The 16,917-nt window shown below is 47.5% G+C and overlaps 21 non-coding genes and 2 pseudogenes across 21 annotated transcripts; 2 read left to right on the top strand and 21 right to left on the bottom strand.

Annotated features, from left to right (window-relative positions):
- Positions 1–2,071: 2,071 nt before the first annotated feature.
- Positions 2,072–2,235, bottom strand: LOC134990709 (U1 spliceosomal RNA). The gene has a single exon (XR_010195395.1). It is a non-coding gene; the product is annotated as a U1 spliceosomal RNA (small nuclear RNA).
- A 671-nt stretch (positions 2,236–2,906) lies between these two features.
- LOC134990726 (U1 spliceosomal RNA) lies at positions 2,907–3,068 on the bottom strand. The gene has a single exon (XR_010195411.1). It is a non-coding gene; the product is annotated as a U1 spliceosomal RNA (small nuclear RNA).
- A 152-nt stretch (positions 3,069–3,220) lies between these two features.
- LOC134990707 (U1 spliceosomal RNA) lies at positions 3,221–3,384 on the bottom strand. The gene has a single exon (XR_010195393.1). It is a non-coding gene; the product is annotated as a U1 spliceosomal RNA (small nuclear RNA).
- A 695-nt stretch (positions 3,385–4,079) lies between these two features.
- On the bottom strand, positions 4,080–4,221 carry LOC134990729 (U1 spliceosomal RNA; annotated as a pseudogene).
- A 152-nt stretch (positions 4,222–4,373) lies between these two features.
- LOC134990705 (U1 spliceosomal RNA) lies at positions 4,374–4,537 on the bottom strand. Its single transcript, XR_010195391.1, has one exon. It is a non-coding gene; the product is annotated as a U1 spliceosomal RNA (small nuclear RNA).
- A 671-nt stretch (positions 4,538–5,208) lies between these two features.
- LOC134990721 (U1 spliceosomal RNA) lies at positions 5,209–5,371 on the bottom strand. Its single transcript, XR_010195407.1, has one exon. It is a non-coding gene; the product is annotated as a U1 spliceosomal RNA (small nuclear RNA).
- Positions 5,372–5,523: 152 nt separating this feature from the next.
- On the bottom strand, positions 5,524–5,687 carry LOC134990716 (U1 spliceosomal RNA). The gene has a single exon (XR_010195402.1). It is a non-coding gene; the product is annotated as a U1 spliceosomal RNA (small nuclear RNA).
- Positions 5,688–6,356: 669 nt separating this feature from the next.
- On the bottom strand, positions 6,357–6,519 carry LOC134990720 (U1 spliceosomal RNA). Its single transcript, XR_010195406.1, has one exon. It is a non-coding gene; the product is annotated as a U1 spliceosomal RNA (small nuclear RNA).
- Positions 6,520–6,671: 152 nt separating this feature from the next.
- On the bottom strand, positions 6,672–6,835 carry LOC134990717 (U1 spliceosomal RNA). The gene has a single exon (XR_010195403.1). It is a non-coding gene; the product is annotated as a U1 spliceosomal RNA (small nuclear RNA).
- Positions 6,836–7,506: 671 nt separating this feature from the next.
- On the bottom strand, positions 7,507–7,669 carry LOC134990719 (U1 spliceosomal RNA). Its single transcript, XR_010195405.1, has one exon. It is a non-coding gene; the product is annotated as a U1 spliceosomal RNA (small nuclear RNA).
- Positions 7,670–7,821: 152 nt separating this feature from the next.
- Positions 7,822–7,985, bottom strand: LOC134990712 (U1 spliceosomal RNA). Its single transcript, XR_010195398.1, has one exon. It is a non-coding gene; the product is annotated as a U1 spliceosomal RNA (small nuclear RNA).
- Positions 7,986–8,656: 671 nt separating this feature from the next.
- LOC134990718 (U1 spliceosomal RNA) lies at positions 8,657–8,819 on the bottom strand. The gene has a single exon (XR_010195404.1). It is a non-coding gene; the product is annotated as a U1 spliceosomal RNA (small nuclear RNA).
- Positions 8,820–8,971: 152 nt separating this feature from the next.
- On the bottom strand, positions 8,972–9,135 carry LOC134990711 (U1 spliceosomal RNA). Its single transcript, XR_010195397.1, has one exon. It is a non-coding gene; the product is annotated as a U1 spliceosomal RNA (small nuclear RNA).
- Positions 9,136–9,806: 671 nt separating this feature from the next.
- Positions 9,807–9,969, bottom strand: LOC134990723 (U1 spliceosomal RNA). Its single transcript, XR_010195409.1, has one exon. It is a non-coding gene; the product is annotated as a U1 spliceosomal RNA (small nuclear RNA).
- A 152-nt stretch (positions 9,970–10,121) lies between these two features.
- LOC134990713 (U1 spliceosomal RNA) lies at positions 10,122–10,285 on the bottom strand. Its single transcript, XR_010195399.1, has one exon. It is a non-coding gene; the product is annotated as a U1 spliceosomal RNA (small nuclear RNA).
- Positions 10,286–10,956: 671 nt separating this feature from the next.
- LOC134990728 (U1 spliceosomal RNA) lies at positions 10,957–11,119 on the bottom strand. Its single transcript, XR_010195412.1, has one exon. It is a non-coding gene; the product is annotated as a U1 spliceosomal RNA (small nuclear RNA).
- A 152-nt stretch (positions 11,120–11,271) lies between these two features.
- Positions 11,272–11,435, bottom strand: LOC134990715 (U1 spliceosomal RNA). Its single transcript, XR_010195401.1, has one exon. It is a non-coding gene; the product is annotated as a U1 spliceosomal RNA (small nuclear RNA).
- A 692-nt stretch (positions 11,436–12,127) lies between these two features.
- Positions 12,128–12,269, bottom strand: LOC134990724 (U1 spliceosomal RNA; annotated as a pseudogene).
- Positions 12,270–12,421: 152 nt separating this feature from the next.
- LOC134990706 (U1 spliceosomal RNA) lies at positions 12,422–12,585 on the bottom strand. The gene has a single exon (XR_010195392.1). It is a non-coding gene; the product is annotated as a U1 spliceosomal RNA (small nuclear RNA).
- A 175-nt stretch (positions 12,586–12,760) lies between these two features.
- LOC134990731 (U1 spliceosomal RNA) lies at positions 12,761–12,921 on the bottom strand. The gene has a single exon (XR_010195414.1). It is a non-coding gene; the product is annotated as a U1 spliceosomal RNA (small nuclear RNA).
- A 152-nt stretch (positions 12,922–13,073) lies between these two features.
- Positions 13,074–13,237, bottom strand: LOC134990714 (U1 spliceosomal RNA). Its single transcript, XR_010195400.1, has one exon. It is a non-coding gene; the product is annotated as a U1 spliceosomal RNA (small nuclear RNA).
- Positions 13,238–16,427: 3,190 nt separating this feature from the next.
- On the top strand, positions 16,428–16,591 carry LOC134990735 (U1 spliceosomal RNA). The gene has a single exon (XR_010195415.1). It is a non-coding gene; the product is annotated as a U1 spliceosomal RNA (small nuclear RNA).
- A 152-nt stretch (positions 16,592–16,743) lies between these two features.
- On the top strand, positions 16,744–16,906 carry LOC134990722 (U1 spliceosomal RNA). The gene has a single exon (XR_010195408.1). It is a non-coding gene; the product is annotated as a U1 spliceosomal RNA (small nuclear RNA).
- The last annotated feature ends 11 nt before the right edge of the window (positions 16,907–16,917 follow it).

Raw genomic sequence — 16,917 nt, 5'->3', positions numbered from 1 at the left:
ACCGCGTGGCGCTACTTATCGCGTTGAGAGGAGAGAAAAAAAAACTTGTGATTTGAGTTACGTGGGCGTACCTGTACGCTCCGTTGCGTAATATACGCTGCGTGCGTCGGCCCTTGGATTGCGTACGCAAGTCTCAGTCTTTTGTTAGAGACACGTGTACGCAAAGCAAAGATCCACCGTAACACAATTTATACGTTTATCAACTATAGAACTGGCAAGCAGGAGAGTGACATACGAAAATACACCAATGAAAAGGAAATGCAGATATATATGTGTGCGTGCGTGTGTACGCAAGACAGAAAAATAAACAGTTTTAAAAAGACACTATTGTTTTGTTCTTACCTCCGGTTCCCGGATTTCTTCAGCACCCTTTACTAAGAGAAGCAGACGCTTATCCAAACAGCACTACGAGGAATATGATCTCCCGCCCTTTGCTGCTGGATAATGTCTGCTGAAATTACCTAGTGCAGATATGTGAAGGACAGGGCGAGCCGCCAATTGATAAAGCTAAATATTTATCGTATATAATACCCTTTATGAGGTCTAAGAACACTGTACGCTATTTATGTATGAAGTACCGTAAGGGTACGCTAGTTGCGTAACAATCGCTTTGCCGTGATCGAGACGCTCAAGCGTCACGTTCACTCACGGCCAAGAGATCACAGGCAGGCACGTTATTGGCTGTTAACTAAAGTAATGATTCGCTATAGCGTAGCGAACGCTCGGGACCACGAGGAGATCACCAGCGGAGCTGACGCTCACTATATTAAACCTTTGTATCTAAACCATAAACAGTGTATTGTGCAGTAAAACCTTAGTGTAATGTTAGAGAGTAAATGCAACACAGTATAACCTTATTACCTTAAAAGCTGTTTGAGCGTCACCGACACTCTGAGAATACTTAATACTATAAGAAACACACAGATACCGTGCTCAGGGTCCAACGCCTAAAATATATATTATGAATGCTATACTTGCAAAAGAGTTAAACACAATACAAGTCATACACTACAATATAACATAGACTACCTAACCAGATAACTACACAGGAAATACAATACAATACAATTTAAGGGAAAATGAGTGAGAAAGAGAAGGAGAGAGAGAGAGAGAGAAATTGAGAGAGATTGGCCCACAATAACAAGAAGATCAATATAGTTGCGGAGAAACACTTACGCACAAGGGGAAACGATCGCATGCGCCTCGATATCCAGCTCCCGATTATCAGCAATGAGAACCGTTGAAGAGAGTGAACTGGATATGGTCGGCCTGCCTATTTATGCCCCACACACAATGCAATTCAATGGTCCCTACAATCTTATTGTTCATTGGACACAGGAATTCGGCTTCGCATTATAACAAAAGGTCATAGGTTGATTCATACAGGTGGGCTGTGACTATTTCCAACAGCTCAGGTGGGAGGGAAACTGGGTTTCCCGCCGCATGGGTAATAAAGTGCAAATAAAGTAAATGTTCATAAACTTCTTATGTCCATAACTATTCGCACGAGCGATTGATCTGCTTCAAACCAACACCGGAATATTTCTAATTAAATATTCTTCCGATGGATACTAAACACCACTGTATTACTCCTGTCTGACCCTTCGTATCAAACAAAGAGGGATTTCTCTGTTCATGAACATTCTATATTAACCAAACTTGCAGAATCTATCAAAGGGACCATGATCTACAAAATACATTATATAGTGAAAATATGTAATGATTGAGTCGCACGCTACGATCGCATAAACTCTACCGTAAATACGCATACCATGCGCCTGCGGGTGCCCGCGACTGTGAGTATGCGCACGTACGGGAGAGCGTACGCATGCGCAGCACGGACCTGTGTGAGGTGCAAATATGGTAGTGTGCATAGAGATATTTTTCTGACTTTGACAATCTCACCTGGCAGGTAAGTAGGAGTTGGGCTAGAGCTGGGGAGGGTCGCTGCTCGGGCACCCCCCTGTCAAGTGAAGGAGATCCAACTGAGGCAGCACAAGGGAACTCTCGAAGAAGAACAAGGCTAGAGGAAGATCTGATACAAAGAAATCTGACTTTTACAAGAGCTGACCAGAAGAAAGCACAAACACAGTCCCCCACTACCACAAATAATGCAGTCGAGTTTCCCACATTTGGGGAAATCACAGGGGTCAGCATACCCAGAATGCAATGAATGAACCTCACCCTAGGAGAACAATCTTCATGACCATGGTATTTCCTATGCAAAATAAGTATGATTTGGGATAGGGCTGGGGAGGGCCGCTGCTCAGGCACATCTCTGTCAAGTAAAGGAGATTCAACTGAGGCAGCACAAGGGAACTCTCATCTGGGGACAACAACTGCAGAGAGAACACATATTTTCAGATGAACATGGGAGGGCAGAAGGCTGCCTAATACTGAAGCACCCCCAAACAACAAACCAAATGCAACAACTAGTGCAAGCATTCCTGGGGGAAGGCCTGCAGCAGATGGATTTGCATATGGTGATGTCATCCAAGCAGTGGGTCAAAGTTGGCTTCAACCCTCGTCTGCATATGAAAAGAGAAAAGGGGCGTGCAGGGCATGGCGGCCTTTTGCGGCAATTGGATGACCCCTAGTTCGCATTAAACACCTCCACCCTCCTTCGGTGTGGGGCTCATGTTGGCTATGCCCCAGCCCCTGAAGCATTCAAGCTGATTTCTTGCAGCAGTTGGGCACTGTAACAGCTCCAGAGCTGGTCTGTAAGGCAAGTAAAAGGGTGTGGGCCTTGCAGCACTACCTGTAGTTCGCATTGTGCGTTGGAAGGCACAAAATAAGCAGACGGGAGAAGTCAGGATAGTGCGCAAGGGCATAGAAGGGAGCGGCTCAAGAAAAGAGAAGTGGAAACAGACAGCAAACTAGGCTGGAGAGAGACCTGAGACAAAGAGATCTGAATTATACGAGAGCCGACCAGGGGAAACACAAATTATGCAGTCAAGTTTCCCACATTTGGGAAATCGCAGGATCAGCACACCCAGAGTGCAATGGGTGAGCCTTGCCCTGGGAGAAGCACCTTCCTGATCATAGTATATCACCTGGCAGGTAAGTAGGAGTTGGGCTAGAGCTGGGGAGGGTCGCTGCTCGGGCACCCCCCTGTCAAGTGAAGGAGATCCAACTGAGGCAGCACAAGGGAACTCTCGAAAGAAGAACAAGGCTAGAGGAAGATCTGAGACAAAGAAATCTGACTTTAACCAGAGCTGACCAGAGGAAAGCACAAACACAGTCCCCCACTACCACAAATAATGCAGTCGAGTTTCCCACATTTGGGGAAATCACAGGTGTCAGCATACCCAGAATGCAATGAATGAACCTCACCCTGGGAGAACAATCTTCATGACCATGGTATCTCCTATGCAAAATAAGTATGATTTGGGATAGGGCTGGGGAGGGCCGCTGCTCAGGCACATCTCTGTCAAGTAAAGGAGATTCAACTGAGGCAGCACAAGGGAACTCTCATCTGGGGACAACAACTGCAGGGAGAACACATATTTTCAGATGAACATGGGAGGGCAGAAGGCTGCCTAATACTGAAGCACCCCCAAACAACAAACCAAATGCAACAACTAGGCAAGCATTCCTGGGGGAAGGCCTGCAGCAGATGGATTTGCATATGGTGATGTCATCCAAGCAGTGGGTCAAAGTTGGCTTCAACCCTCGTCTGCATATGAAAAGAGAAAAGGGGAGTGCAGGGCATGGCGGCCTTTTGCGGCGCTTGGATGACCCCTAGTTCGCATTAAACACCCCCACCCTCCTTCGGTGTAGGGCTCATGTTGGCCATGCCCATGCCCCTGAAGCATTCAAGCTGATTTCTTGCAGCAGCTGGGCACTGTAATAGCTCCAGAGCTGCTCTTTAAGGCAAGTAAAAGGGTGTGGGCCCTGCAGCACTACCTGTAGTTTGCATTGTGCATTGTAAGGCACAAAGTAAGCAGACGGGAGGAGAAGTCAGGTTAGTGCACAAGGGTATTGAAGGGAGGGGCTCAAGAAAAAAAGAAGTGGAAACAGACAGCAAACTAGGCTGGAGAGAGACCTGAGACAAAGAGATCTGAATTATATGAGAGCCGACCAGGGGAAACACAAATTATGCAGTCAAGTTTCCCACATTTGGGGAAATCGTATGGGCAGCACACCCAGAGTGCAATGGGTGAGCCTTGCCCTGGGAGAAGCAACTTCATGATCATAGTATCTCACCTGGCAGGTAAGTAGGAGTTGGGCTAGAGCTGGGGAGGGTCGCTGCTCGGGCACCCCCCTGTCAAGTGAAGGAGATCCAACTGAGACAGCACAAGGGAACTCTCGAAAGAAGAACAAGGCTAGAGGAAGATCTGAGACAAAGAAATCTAACTTTTACCAGAGCTGACCAGAGGAAAGCACAAACACAGTCCCCCACTACCACAAATAATGCAGTCGAGTTTCCCACATTTGGGGAAATCATAGGGGTCAGCATACCCAGAATGCAATGAATGAACCTCACCCTGGGAGAACAATCTTCATGACCATGGTATCTCCTATGCAAAATAAGTATGATTTGGGATAGGGCTGGGGAGGGCCGCTGCTCAGGCACATCTCTGTCAAGAGTAGGAGATTCAACTGAGGCAGCACAAGGGTACTCTCATCAGGGGACAACAACTGCAGGGAGAACACATATTTTCAGATGAACATGGGAGGGCAGAAGGCCGCCTAATACTGAAGCACCCCCAAACAACAAACCAAATGCAACAATTAGTGTAAGCATTCCTGGGGGAAGGCCTGCAGCAGATGGATTTGCATATGGTGATGTCATCCAAGCAGTGGGTCAAAGTTGGCTTAAACACTCGTCTGCATATGAAAAGAGAAAAGGGGTATGCAGGGCATGGCGGCCTTTTGCAGCGCTTGGATGACCCCTAGTTCGCATTAAACAGCTCCACCCTCCTTCGGTGTGGGGCTCATGTTGGCTATGCCCCAGCCCCTGAAGCATTCAAGCTGATTTCTTGCAGCAGCTGGGCACTGTAACAGCTCCAGAGCTGCTCTGTAAGGCAAGTAAAAGGGTGTGGGCCCTGCAGCACTACCTGTAGTTTGCATTGTGCGTTGGAAGGCACAAATTAAGCAGACGGGAGAAGTCAGGATAATGCGCAAGGGCATAGAAGGGAACGGCTCAAGAAAAGAGAAGTGGAAACAGACAGCAAACTAGGCTGGAGAGAGACCTGATACAAAGAGATCTGAATTATACGAGAGCTGACCAGAGGAAACACAAATTATGCAGTCAAGTGTCCCACATTTGGGGAAATCGCAGGAGCAGCACACCCAGAGTGCAATGGGTGAGCCTTGCCCTGGGAGAAGCACCTTCATGATCATAGTATCTCACCTGGCAGGTAAGTAGGAGTTGGGCTAGAGCTGGGGAGGGTCACTGCTCGGGCACCCCCCTGTCAAGTGAAGGAGATCCAACTGAGGCAGCACAAGGAAACTCTCGAAAGAAGAACAAGGCTAGAGCAAGATCTGATACAAATAAATCTGACTTTTACCAGAGCTGACTAGTGGAAAGAACAAACACAGTCCCCCACCACCACAAAAAATGCAGTCGAGTTTCCCACATTTGGGGAAATCATACGGGTCAGCATACCCAGAATGCAATGAATGAACCTCACCCTGGGAGAACAATCTTCATGACCATGGTATCTCCTATGCAAAATAAGTATGATTTGGGATAGGGCTGGGGAGGGCCGCTGCTCAGGCACATCTCTGTCAAGTAAAGGAGATTCAACTGAGGCAGCACAAGGGAACTCATCTGGGGACAACAACTGCAGGGAGAACACATATTTTCAGATGAACATGGGAGGGCAGAAGGCTACATAATACTGAAGCACCCCCAAACAACAAACCAAATGCAACAACTAGTGCAAGCATTCCTGGGGGAAGGCCTGCAGCAGATGGATTTGCATATGGTGATGTCATCCAAGCAATGGGTCAAAGTTGGCTTCAACCCTCGTCTGCATATGAAAAGAGAAAAGGGGCGTACAGGGCATGGCAGCCTTTTGCGGCGCTTGGATGACCCCTAGTTCGCATTAAACACCTCCACCCTCCTTCGGTGTGGGGCTCATGTTGGCTATGCCCCAGCCCCTGAAGCATTCAAGCTGATTTCTTGCAGCAGCTGGGCACTGTAACAGCTCCAGAGCTGCTCTGTAAGGCAAGTAAAAGGGCGTGGGCCCTGCAGCACTACCTGTAGTTTGCATTGTGCGTTGGAAGGCACAAAGTAAGCAGACGGGAGAAGTCAGGATAGTGCGCAAGGGCATAGAAGGGAGCGGCTCAAGAAAAGAGAAGTGGAAACAGACAGCAAACTAGGCTGGAGAGAGACCTGAGACAAAGAGATCTGAATTATACGAGAGCCGACCAGGGGAAACACAAATTATGCAGTCAAGTTTCCCACATTTGGGGAAATCGCAGGAGCAGCACACCCAGAGTGCAATGGGTGAGCCTTGCCCTGGGAGAAGCACCTTCATGATCATAGTATCTCACCTGGCAGGTAAGTAAGATTTGGGATAGAGCTGGGGAGGGTCGCTTCTCGGGCACCCCCCTGTCAAGTGAAGGAGATCCAACCGAGGCAGCACAAGGAAACTCTCGAAAGAAGAACAAGGCTAGAGGAAGATCTGAGACAAATAAATCTGACTTTTACCAGAGCTGACCAGAGGAAAGAACAAACACAGTCCCCCACTACCACAAATAATGCAGTCGAGTTTCCCACATTTGTGGAAATCATAGGAGTCAGCATACCCAGAATGCAATGTATTAACCTCCCCCTGTGAGAACAATCTTCATGACCATGGTATCTCCTATGCAAAATAAGTATGATTTGGGATAGGGCTGGGGAGGGCCGCTGCTCAGGCACATCTCTGTCAAGTAAAGGAGATTCAACTGAGGCAGCACAAGGGAACTCTCATCTGGGGACAACAACTGCAGGGAGAACACATATTTTCAGATGAACATGGTAGGGCAGAAGGCTGCCTAATACTGAAGCACCCCCAAACAACAAACCAAATGCAACAACTAGTGCAAGCATTCCTGGGGGAAGGCCTGCAGCAGATGGATTTGCATATGGTGATGTCATCCAAGCAGTGGGTCAAAGTTGGCTTCAACCCTCGTCTGCATATGAAAAGAGAAAAGGGGCGTGCAGGGCATGGCGGCCTTTTGCGGCGCTTGGATGACCCCTAGTTCGCATTAAACACCTCCACCCTCCTTCGGTGTGGGGCTCATGTTGGCTATGCCCCAGCCCCTGAAGCATTCAAGCTGATTTCTTGCAGCAGCTGGGCACTGTAACAGCTCCAGAGCTGCTCTGTAAGGCAAGTAAAAGGGCGTGGGCCCTGCAGCACTACCTGTAGTTTGCATTGTGCGTTGGAAGGCACAAAGTAAGCAGACGGGAGAAGTCAGGATAGTGCGCAAGGGCATAGAAGGGAGCGGCTCAAGAAAAGAGAAGTGGAAACAGACAGCAAACTAGGCTGGAGAGAGACCTGAGACAAAGAGATCTGAATTATACGAGAGCCGACCAGGGGAAACACAAATTATGCAGTCAAGTTTCCCACATTTGGGGAAATCGCAGGAGCAGCACACCCAGAGTGCAATGGGTGAGCCTTGCCCTGGGAGAAGCACCTTCATGATCATAGTATCTCACCTGGCAGGTAAGTAAGATTTGGGATAGAGCTGGGGAGGGTCGCTGCTCGGGCACCCCCCTGTCAAGTGAAGGAGATCCAACCGAGGCAGCACAAGGAAACTCTCGAAAGAAGAACAAGGCTAGAGGAAGATCTGAGACAAATAAATCTGACTTTTACCAGAGCTGACCAGAGGAAAGAACAAACACAGTCCCCCACTACCACAAATAATGCAGTCGAGTTTCCCACATTTGGGGAAATCATAGGAGTCAGCATACCCAGAATGCAATGTATTAACCTCACCCTGGGAGAACAATCTTCATGACCATGGTATCTCCTATGCAAAATAAGTATGATTTGGGATAGGGCTGGGGAGGGCCGCTGCTCAGGCACATCTCTGTCAAGTAAAGGAGATTCAACTGAGGCAGCACAAGGGAACTCTCATCTGGGGACAACAACTGCAGGGAGAACACATATTTTCAGATGAACATGGTAGGGCAGAAGGCTGCCTAATACTGAAGCACCCCCAAACAACAAACCAAATGCAACAACTAGTGCAAGCATTCCTGGGGGAAGGCCTGCAGCAGATGGATTTGCATATGGTGATGTCATCCAAGCAGTGGGTCAAAGTTGGCTTCAACCCTCGTCTGCATATGAAAAGAGAAAAGGGGCGTGCAGGGCATGGCGGCCTTTTGCGGCGCTTGGATGACCCCTAGTTCGCATTAAACACCTCCACCCTCCTTCGGTGTGGGGCTCATGTTGGCTATGCCCCAGCCCCTGAAGCATTCAAGCTGATTTCTTGCAGCAGCTGGGCACTGTAACAGCTCCAGAGCTGCTCTGTAAGGCAAGTAAAAGGGCGTGGGCCCTGCAGCACTACCTGTAGTTTGCATTGTGCGTTGGAAGGCACAAAGTAAGCAGACGGGAGAAGTCAGGATAATGCGCAAGGGCATAGAAGGGAGCGGCTCAAGAAAAGAGAAGTGGAAACAGACAGCAAACTAGGCTGGAGAGAGACCTGAGACAAAGAGATCTGAATTATACGAGAGCCGACCAGGGGAAACACAAATTATGCAGTCAAGTTTCCCACATTTGGGGAAATCGCAGGAGCAGCACACCCAGAGTGCAATGGGTGAGCCTTGCCCTGGGAGAAGCACCTTCATGATCATAGTATCTCACCTGGCAGGTAAGTAAGATTTGGGATAGAGCTGGGGAGGGTCGCTGCTCGGGCACCCCCCTGTCAAGTGAAGGAGATCCAACCGAGGCAGCACAAGGAAACTCTCGAAAGAAGAACAAGGCTAGAGGAAGATCTGAGACAAATAAATCTGACTTTTACCAGAGCTGACCAGAGGAAAGAACAAACACAGTCCCCCACTACCACAAATAATGCAGTCGAGTTTCCCACATTTGGGGAAATCATAGGAGTCAGCATACCCAGAATGCAATGTATTAACCTCACCCTGGGAGAACAATCTTCATGACCATGGTATCTCCTATGCAAAATAAGTATGATTTGGGATAGGGCTGGGGAGGGCCGCTGCTCAGGCACATCTCTGTCAAGTAAAGGAGATTCAACTGAGGCAGCACAAGGGAACTCTCATCTGGGGACAACAACTGCAGGGAGAACACATATTTTCAGATGAACATGGTAGGGCAGAAGGCTGCCTAATACTGAAGCACCCCCAAACAACAAACCAAATGCAACAACTAGTGCAAGCATTCCTGGGGGAAGGCCTGCAGCAGATGGATTTGCATATGGTGATGTCATCCAAGCAGTGGGTCAAAGTTGGCTTCAACCCTCGTCTGCATATGAAAAGAGAAAAGGGGCGTGCAGGGCATGGCGGCCTTTTGCGGCGCTTGGATGACCCCTAGTTCGCATTAAACACCTCCACCCTCCTTCGGTGTGGGGCTCATGTTGGCTATGCCCCAGCCCCTGAAGCATTCAAGCTGATTTCTTGCAGCAGCTGGGCACTGTAACAGCTCCAGAGCTGCTCTGTAAGGCAAGTAAAAGGGCGTGGGCCCTGCAGCACTACCTGTAGTTTGCATTGTGCGTTGGAAGGCACAAAGTAAGCAGACGGGAGAAGTCAGGATAGTGCGCAAGGGCATAGAAGGGAGCGGCTCAAGAAAAGAGAAGTGGAAACAGACAGCAAACTAGGCTGGAGAGAGACCTGAGACAAAGAGATCTGAATTATACGAGAGCCGACCAGGGGAAACACAAATTATGCAGTCAAGTTTCCCACATTTGGGGAAATCACAGGAGCAGCACACCCAGAGTGCAATGGGTGAGCCTTGCCCTGGGAGAAGCACCTTCATGATCATAGTATCTCACCTGGCAGGTAAGTAGGAGTTGGGCTAGAGCTGGGGAGGGTCGCTGCTCGGGCACCCCCCTGTCAAGTGAAGGAGATCCAACTGAGGCAGCACAAGGGAACTCTCGAAAGAAGAACAAGGCTAGAGGAAAATCTGAGACAAATAAATCTGACTTTTACCAGAGCTGACCAGAGGAAAGCACAAACACAGTCCCCCACTACCACATATAATGCAGTCGAGTTTCCCACATTTGGGGAAATCACAGGGGTCAGCATACCCAGAATGCAATGAATGAACCTCACCCTGGGAGAACAATCTTCATGAAAATGGTATCTCCTATGCAAAATAAGTATGATTTTGGATAGGGCTGGGGAGGGCCGCTGCTCAGGCACATCTCTGTCAAGTAAAGGAGATTCAACTGAGGCAGCACAAGGGAACTCTCATCTGGGGACAACAACTGCAGGGAGAACACATATTTTCAGATGAACATGGTAGGGCAGAAGGCTGCCTAATACTGAAGCATCCCCAAACAACAAACCAAATGCAACAACTAGTGCAAGCATTCCCGGGGGAAGGCATGCAGCAGATTGATTTGCATATGGTGATGTCATCCAAGCAGTGGGTCAAAGTTGGCTTCAACCCTCGTCTGCATATGAAAAGAGAAAAGGGGCGTGCAGGGCATGGCGGCCTTTTGCGGCGCTTGGATGACCCCTAGTTCGCATTAAACACCTCCACCCTCCTTCGGTGTGGGGCTCATGTTGGCTATGCCCCAGCCCCTGAAGCATTCAAGCTGATTTCTTGCAGCAGCTGGGCACTGTAACAGCTCCAGAGCTGCTCTGTAAGGCAAGTAAAAGGGCGTGGGCCCTGCAGCACTACCTGTAGTTTGCATTGTGCGTTGGAAGGCACAAAGTAAGCAGACGGGAGAAGTCAGGATAGTGCGCAAGGGCATAGAAGGGAGCGGCTCAAGAAAAGAGAAGTGGAAACAGACAGCAAACTAGGCTGGAGAGAGACCTGAGACAAAGAGATCTGAATTATACGAGAGCCGACCAGGGGAAACACAAATTATGCAGTCAAGTGTCCAACATTTGGGGAAACCGCAGGAGCAGCACACCCAGAGTGCAATGGGTGAGCCTTGCCCTGGGAGAAGCACCTTCATGATCATAGTATCTCACCTGGCAGGTAAGTAAGATTTGGGATAGAGCTGGGGAGGGTCGCTGCTCGGGCACCCCCCTGTCAAGTGAAGGAGATCCAACCGAGGCAGCACAAGGAAACTCTCGAAAGAAGAACAAGGCTAGAGGAAGATCTGAGACAAATAAATCTGACTTTTACCAGAGCTGACCAGAGGAAAGAACAAACACAGTCCCCCACTACCACAAATAATGCAGTCGAGTTTCCCACATTTGGGGAAATCATAGGAGTCAGCATACCCAGAATGCAATGTATTAACCTCACCCTGGGAGAACAATCTTCATGACCATGGTATCTTCTATGCAAAATAAGTATGATTTGGGATAGGGCTGGGGAGGGCCGCTGCTCAGGCACATCTCTGTCAAGTAAAGGAGATTCAACTGAGGCAGCACAAGGGAACTCTCATCTGGGGACAACAACTGCAGGGAGAACACATATTTTCAGATGAACATGGTAGGGCAGAAGGCTGCCTAATACTGAAGCACCCCCAAACAACAAACCAAATGCAACAACTAGTGCAAGCATTCCTGGGGGAAGGCCTGCAGCAGATGGATTTGCATATGGTGATGTCATCCAAGCAGTGGGTCAAAGTTGGCTTCAACCCTCGTCTGCATATGAAAAGAGAAAAGGGGCGTGCAGGGCATGGCGGCCTTTTGCGGCGCTTGGATGACCCCTAGTTCGCATTAAACACCTCCACCCTCCTTCGGTGTGGGGCTCATGTTGGCTATGCCCCAGCCCCTGAAGCATTCAAGCTGATTTCTTGCAGCAGCTGGGCACTGTAACAGCTCCAGAGCTGCTCTGTAAGGCAAGTAAAAGGGCGTGGGCCCTGCAGCACTACCTGTAGTTTGCATTGTGCGTTGGAAGGCACAAAGTAAGCAGACGGGAGAAGTCAGGATAGTGCGCAAGGGCATAGAAGGGAGCGGCTCAAGAAAAGAGAAGTGGAAACAGACAGCAAACTAGGCTGGAGAGAGACCTGAGACAAAGAGATCTGAATTATATGAGAGCCGACCAGGGGAAACACAAATTATGCAGTCAAGTTTCCCACATTTGGGGAAATCACAGGAGCAGCACACCCAGAGTGCAATGGGTGAGCCTTGCCCTGGGAGAAGCACCTTCATGATCATAGTATCTCACCTGGCAGGTAAGTAGGAGTTGGGCTAGAGCTGGGGAGGGTCGCTGCTCGGGCACCCCCCTGTCAAGTGAAGGAGATCCAACTGAGGCAGCACAAGGGAACTCTCGAAAGAAGAACAAGGCTAGAGGAAAATCTGAGACAAATAAATCTGACTTTTACCAGAGCTGACCAGAGGAAAGCACAAACACAGTCCCCCACTACCACAAATAATGCAGTCGAGTTTCCCACATTTGGGGAAATCACAGGGGTCAGCATACCCAGAATGCAATGAATGAACCTCACCCTGGGAGAACAATCTTCATGAAAATGGTATCTCCTATGCAAAATAAGTATGATTTGGGATAGGGCTGGGGAGGGCCGCTGCTCAGGCACATCTCTGTCAAGTAAAGGAGATTCAACTGAGGCAGCACAAGGGAACTCTCATCTGGGGACAACAACTGCAGGGAGAACACATATTTTCAGATGAACATGGTAGGGCAGAAGGCTGCCTAATACTGAAGCACCCCCAAACAACAAACCAAATGCAACAACTATTGCACACAAATTATGCAGTCAAGTGTCCAACATTTGGGGAAACCGCAAGAGCAGCACACCCAGAGTGCAATGGGTGAGCCTTGCCCTGGGAGAAGCACCTTCATGATCATAGTATCTCACCCGGCAGGTAAGTAGGAGTTGGGCTAGAGCTGGGGAGGGTCGCTGCTCGGGCACCCCCCTGTCAAGTGAAGGAGATCCAACTGAGGCAGCACAAGGGAACTCTCGAAAGAAGAACAAGGCTAGAGGAAGATCTGAGACAAAGAAATCTGACTTTTACCAGAGCTGACCAGAGGAAAGCACAAACACAGTCCCTCACTACCACAAATAATGCAGTCCAGTTTCCCACATTTGGGGAAATCACAGGGATCAGCATACCCAGAATGCAATGAATGAACCTCACCCTGGGAGAACAATCTTCATGACCATGGTATCTCCTATGCAAAATAAGTATGATTTGGGATAGGGCTGGGGAGGGCCGCTGCTCAGGCACATCTCTGTCAAGAATTTATAAAGTCTATACATATATATAACCAAATGTCAATATATATATATAGAACCCAGCGCTCCTATCAAAACGTATCTATTTCACCAATTTGTTGCTTATTTAATCTTTATACATCTATTAATTTTCACCATATATTATAAAATGCTGCTCCCATAGGTAGTACTGTTCTACCAATAATAAACCAAATTTTAAAGATAATCACACTTGTTATCAAGGGAGCGCAAAAAATAAAATATACAAGCTCTTTATTTTTAAAAAATATATATAGACAGAAGAAACCCACATTCAATAAAATACAATGGAGTCAACATATATAGGCACCACTATCCATATCTAAATGTAATCAGTATCTATTTCATATTGCCCTTGATGACAACGGAATGTCTATTAAAGTGTCCAAAAAATCCTCCTGGATACAGCTGTTGTAATTTAATCGTTACTTTCCAATTGTAATTGATACATTAAATTCCTTCTTGTGGATGAACAGCAACAGTTGTAACCAACGCCTCTTATTTACTGCAGTTAAAGTTCATATGTAACTCACGTGAGTAATGAAAGAAAACAGGGGGAGAGCGCTGTGATGGTTGGTGAAACACAGCGGTATGCTACGACCCCCGTTAACCGTGGCTGGATCTTATTGGCACTCGCGGTCGGGATATTCCTCCCTGCCGTGGGGTAGAGACCTCCTTTTGCTCGCTCTCAAATTGCTTTTTCCCCTTCACCGCTGTCTTTACATCAGACGTCCGCCGTGATGTAGCTCGTTCATGAACGGGCTTATATCTCAGCAATCAGAGTGTCCGGTAGTCACCTTCTAACGCGTTTCTCCGCTGTTATCCAAGAGCGGTTTCGTCAGAGGATACATCAGCAGCCTAGCAGGCTCTTTTTAAAATGCACCGGACCAATAGCATTACTAATTAGTTGATTGGATACATACATATACTAATTGGATGCATACATGTAATGACTCATATATGGAACAACTTTCTAATTGCAATTGCACATATAAAGGCATTTCATAATATAAAAATAAGCAACATGGTAATTAAAAATAATAATAAAATAAGCAACAAGGTGGTTTAAAAAATAACAGAAAACATATAATCTATATACAGATTAACCTCTAATCTTTCAATCAATACCTCATATCTATAATCACATATACATAATTCAGAAACTCAGCACTAAGGATCCCCATTTACTTATATAAAACCTTTTAGGGTAACATAAATCCATGCCACTACTAAAGCTGCTCTCGTGGCGCAGGGGAAACATCACCTGCACTCTATGCAGCGAGTCCCATGTTCGAATCCAACCCGCTCAGCTTAACATCCATATTATTTATTTACTTTTAATGGGATCATTCTACCAATTCATTTTTACCTTTAATTTTTGTTAATATTATTTCTATATTTCATTATTTTAACCCCTGGAATAATTACATTGCTGCTTAAACAACAAAAAGAATTGAATAAAAAATAAATATTAAACAGACAATTTAAGGATTCGAAGATTTAAAGATTTAAAGATTTTAAAATTTAAAACAGGGAGGGGGAGGGGAGGGAGGGGGGCCTTTTGGGAGAAGGAGGGGAAAAAAATAAAATAAAAATATATATATATAGAACCAAGAGAAAGTGTAAAAAGAGGATGGAGGAAGAAATCTGATGTTCATCATTACTAGTGGATTTTACTAAAGAACTTTAAAGGAACACACACAACAGGATTATACAGTTTCATCCTAAGAGGAAAGCTGTTCACAAAATAGCTACTTATAATAATTTTGTTTATTTATTAAACATACAATAAATGGATATTCAATAAATAATATATTAGGTAAATCAAAAGATAAAACCTTCAGAGACTGCCAATGTTGTTCAGTTCGATGCTCTCATTCAGACCATCAGGTGTAAGGGAACCCAAAGAAAAAATCCAAAATGCCTCCCTTGTCAAGTAAAGGAGATTCAACTGAGGCAGCACAAGGGTACTCTCATCTGGGGACAACAACTGCAGGGAGAACACATATTTTCAGATGAACATGGGAGGGCAGAAGGCTGCCTAATACTGAAGCACCCCCAAACAACAAACCAAATGCAACAACTAGTGCAAGCATTCCTTGGGGAAGGTCTGCAGAAGATGGATTTGCATACGGTGATGTCAGCCAAGCAGTGGGCAAAAGTAGGCTGGAACCCTCATCTGCATATGAAAAGAGAAAAGGGGTATGCAGGGCATGGCGGCCTTTTGCGGCGCTTGGATGACCCCTAGTTTGCATTAAACACCCCCACCCTCCTTCGTTGTGGGGCTCATGTTGGCCATGCCCCAGCCCCTGAAGCATTCAAGCTGATTTCTTGCAGCAGCTGGGCACTGTAACAGCTCCAGAGCTACTCTGTAAGGCAAGTAAAAGGGCGTGGGCCCTGCAGCACTACCTGTAGTTCGCATTGTGCATTGGAAGGCACAAAGTACGCAGACGGGAGAAGTCAAGATAGTGCGCAAGGGCATAGAAGGGAGCGGCTCAAGAAAAGAGTAGTGGAAAAAGACAGCAAACTAGGCTGGAGAGAGACCTGAGACAAAGAGATCTGAATTATACGAGAGCCAACCAGGGGAAACACAAATTATGCAGTCAAGTTTCCCACATTTGGGGAAATCGCAGGAGCAGCACACACAGAGTGCAATGGGTGAGCCTTGCCCTGGGAGAAGCACCTTCATGATAATGCTTCAGGGGCTGGGGCATAGCCAACATGAGCCCCACACCGAAGTAGGGTGGAGGTGTTTAATGCGAACTAGGGGTCATCCAAGCGCCGCAAAAGGCCGCCATGCCCTGCACGCCCCTTTTCTCTTTTCATATGCAGACGAGGGTTGAAGCCAACTTTGACCCACTGCTTGGATGACATCACCATATGCAAATCCATCTGCTGCAGGCCTTCCCCCAGGAATGCTTGTACTAGTTGTTGCATTTGTTTTGTTGTTTGGGGGTGCTTCAGTATTAGGCAGCCTTCTGCCCTCCCATGTTCATCTGAAAATATGTGTTCTCCCTGCAGTTGTTGTCCCCAGATGAGAGTTCCCTTGTGCTGCCTCAGTTGAATCTCCTTTACTTGACAGAGATGTGCCTGAGCAGCGGCCCTTCCCAGCCCTATCCCAAATCATACTTATTTTGCATAGGAGATACCATGGTCATGAAGATTGTTCTCCCAGGGTGAGGTTCATACATTGCATTCTGGGTATGCTGACCCCTGTGATTTCCCCAAATGTGGGAAACTCGACTGCATTATTTGTGGTAGTGGGGGACTGTGTTTGTGCTTTCCTCTGGTCATCTCTGGTAAAAGCCAGATTTCTTTGTCTCAGATCTTCCTCTAGCCTTGTTCTTCTTTCGAGAGTTCTCTTGTGCTGCCTCAGTTGGATCTCCTTCACTTGACAGGGGGGTACCCGAGCAGCGACCCTCCCCAGCTCTAGCCCAACTCCTACTTACCTGCCAGGTGAGATACTATGATCATGAAGGTACTTCTCCCAGGGCAAGGCTCACCCATTGCACTCTGGGTGTGCTGCTCCTGTGATTTCCCCAAATGTGGGAAACTTGACTGCATAATTTGTGTTTCCCCTGGTCGGCTCTCGTATAATTCAGATCTCTTTGTCTC

The sequence above is a fragment of the Pseudophryne corroboree genome, unplaced genomic scaffold, assembly GCF_028390025.1.
Source record: "Pseudophryne corroboree isolate aPseCor3 unplaced genomic scaffold, aPseCor3.hap2 scaffold_1188, whole genome shotgun sequence".
NCBI lineage: Eukaryota > Metazoa > Chordata > Amphibia > Anura > Myobatrachidae > Pseudophryne > Pseudophryne corroboree.
The sequence above is the reverse complement of the archived record's forward strand: the minus strand, read 5'-3'. Positions and strand labels throughout refer to the sequence as shown.